The sequence below is a fragment of the Myotis myotis genome, unplaced genomic scaffold (genome assembly GCF_014108235.1).
Source record: "Myotis myotis isolate mMyoMyo1 unplaced genomic scaffold, mMyoMyo1.p scaffold_m19_p_2, whole genome shotgun sequence".
Taxonomy (NCBI): Eukaryota; Metazoa; Chordata; class Mammalia; order Chiroptera; family Vespertilionidae; genus Myotis; species Myotis myotis.
The window spans coordinates 186,514,762-186,517,623 of record NW_023416324.1 but is presented as its reverse complement, the minus strand read 5'-3'; the positions used below and the strand labels follow the sequence as shown (position 1 = coordinate 186,517,623).

Here is a 2,862-nt window from a genome sequence, read left to right as displayed (position 1 = left end):
GGGGGAGAGACAGAGAGAGAAACATTGATTGGTTGCCTCCTGCATGCACCCCAACCGAGGCCCGGAATCCAGCCTGCAACCAAAGTCCATGCCCTTAACTGGAATCAAACCCAAGACCCTTCAGTCTGCGGACCAGTCCTCTGACCACTGAGCGAAACCAGGTAGGCTTAGCTGCACCTATACCATTTTACTTGCAGTAGTCCCCTACCCTTAGCCTATGCAGAAGGAATGGGATTGGGTAGCCTGGTTCATAACCCACCTTCTCACGAAAACCGCAGTTGACTGCTGAAGCCACATTTGTAACACATGATTCCATACCAAGACCACAGCTGCCTGAATACCTTACCAGTGAGAAACAATTCTTAGGCCAGACTGAGCTAGTTAGGTTCTTTTAAAAAATACATGTTTTTATTTATTTTAGAGGGAGAAGGGAGAGGGATAGACAAATATTGATGAGAAAGACACATCGGTTGGCTGCCTCCTGTGTGTTCTTCCGCCCCCTCCCCACACACAGCGAGGATCAAGCCCACAACCCAGGCATGTTCCCTGACTGGGAATCAAACTGGAGGACCTCTTAGTTCATGGGTCAGTGCTCAACCACTGAGTCACACCAGCCGGGCTACTTAGGTTCAATATATTTTTATTGATTTCAGACAGGAAGGGCAAGGGAAAGAGGTAGAAATGTCAATAATGAGACAGTATCATTGATTGGCTGCCTCCTGCACGTCCCCTACTGGGGATTAAGCCCTAAACCCAAGCATAATGTGCTGACCGGCAATTGAACTGTGGCCTCCTGGTTCATAGGCCAGTGCTCAACCATTGGCTGGGCAGGCTAGTTAGGTTCTTTCTCATAAATTTGAACTATGAAATTCTGAGACCATTACGTATACATGTAAATAAAATATCATTTATAACTGGCCCATGGTGAAGCAAGCCAAAAGAAACTGAAGAAGCAGAAAAAGCTGATTTGTAGAGCAAAAGCAAGGGGATGAAATAGGTTTGCAGAACCAACTGAGGAGTTGCCCGGGTTTCTGACTTTTCAGGTCCATTCCTGGGATACAACCATGCTTCATTTCCTTGTCTTTGGATTCCAGTGAGTTTTGCCTGATACATACTTATAGTAAGTAAATCCCCTTGTTCTTTTATTTTAAAGTTTTAAGTACATTTTTATTGATTTCAGAGAGAGGGAGAGAGAGAAACATCAATGATAGAGAAGCATTGATCGGCTGCCTCCTGCATGCTTCCCACTGGTGATCGAGTCTACAACCTGGGCATGTGCCGTGACAGGGAATGGAACCGTGTGACCTCATGGTTCATAGGTTGATGTGGAACCAGTGAGCTGCCCCAGTCGGGCATAATACCGCTTTTTCTTAAATACGCTTGAGTCAGTTTCTGTTCCTTGCAGATAGACAGCTTAAGACACCTAAGTTTTGATCCTTAGTGACTGGGGTGGTGATGCCAAGAACATACATGAAAGAGAAAACTCTTATTGTGGATTTACTGAATTTGACTGGAGGTGAGATATCCACGGGAAACCAGCAGTAGTTAGAAATGGGGCCTGAAACCCAATAGAGATGAAACTAGAGAGACAGATCTTGCAGCATACGACTAATTATTGTGATAGAAGTGATTAAGGCAGCCCTGGGAGTTGGTACAGAAGAACAAAAGATGAGGACAAAATATTGGGAAAATGCATTTCAAGAATTTGCCAAAGACAAAAGGAGATGGAAAGTAGTAACAAGAAAAAAGTGATGGTTCAAGCTGGTCACATGGTAAAGAGAAATTAAATAGGATGCCAGTCAAAAACAACATTGGGTTGGGTAATTGGAGTAGAAGCCAGGTGAATGTAGTTTGAGTAGTAGAGAAGACATAATGAATACTATTTAGTTTGAAAAGCAGAGTGTGTGGCACAAGCAAGATCATTATTTTACCAAATATCTAAAAAAGTATAAATCACTTTGTTCATTTTTTTCCCCAAATTTTAAACATTGTAAAATGAGCATAATATAATTCACAGCACTGTAATACAAGGCTGTTTCTGAGCTGGATCTTCAAAGATTGCTAGGAGGAAAATGGAAGGAAACTTCAGACACGTATATGGTTGCAGATTTACTCATGACAGTTCACATGTGCAGAGGAAGTGGAGTTTTCCTATAGAACTCTCATATCCTTCCTCTTGAGCTCCTACCAGTGGGAAGTCTAGAAAAAAAATAATTTTTAGTCCTAGCCACTTTAAAATCTAGCCTTATATAAAGGGGCTATATAGTTTATAATATCTTGAGTTAATGCTTAAACTCTTGGAATATTGCGGTCTTATTTCTGCTCTTTCTCTTAAATGGGATCCACATATATGGAGGAGGGAGCTTTATATGACACAGTGGCATCAAGGAAGTCAGTGTCTTCAGCTCTTCCATTCTCTGGGCATCTTGCTGGCCTCTGGTGCCCTGAGCAACAGCTGGTAAATTGTGTGATCAGGTTTTTCCGACGAGCCTGGTCAGAGCCCTCAGTAGTTCTTGGCTGCACTGACCTCACCTAGGTTTTCTTAGGTATGGAGAACTCTGAGACTTCTGCAACTCTCAAGCAGTCCGGTTGCAGGTTACCTCACTGCGGGCTCCAGGTAAACCTACTTGCTTCCCCATCAGCTACCTTCTGAGTCTCCTCTTGGGAGAATTTAGGAACTTAGTGGGACATCTCCATAGCACACAAGAACAGAAAGAGGCCTGGAAAAGCATTATTGCTAAGGGTTACTTGACTGTGTCCTAGCCTTAGAGGCTGTCTTTTCAGGATGCTGTAGACTCGTCTACTGCCCAGCATATTCTAGAATATTTCAATGCAATAAAAGATGGGCTACTGCTACATTAA

General features: G+C 43.2%; 1 protein-coding gene across 3 annotated transcripts in view; it reads left to right on the top strand.

Moving 5' to 3' along the window:
* Positions 1 to 108: 108 nt before the first annotated feature.
* Positions 109 to 2,862, top strand: part of LRRIQ4 (leucine rich repeats and IQ motif containing 4) — a 44,567-nt gene continuing 41,813 nt past the window's right edge. For 2 of the 3 annotated variants that reach the window (XR_004974153.1, XM_036350683.1), the window contains exon 1: positions 574 to 1,120. The gene's annotated coding sequence lies outside the window, so the exon portion shown is untranslated. Of the gene's footprint in view, positions 162 to 573; positions 1,121 to 2,862 lie in introns of those variants that run through there. The other variant, XR_004974152.1, reaches the window with a different exon arrangement.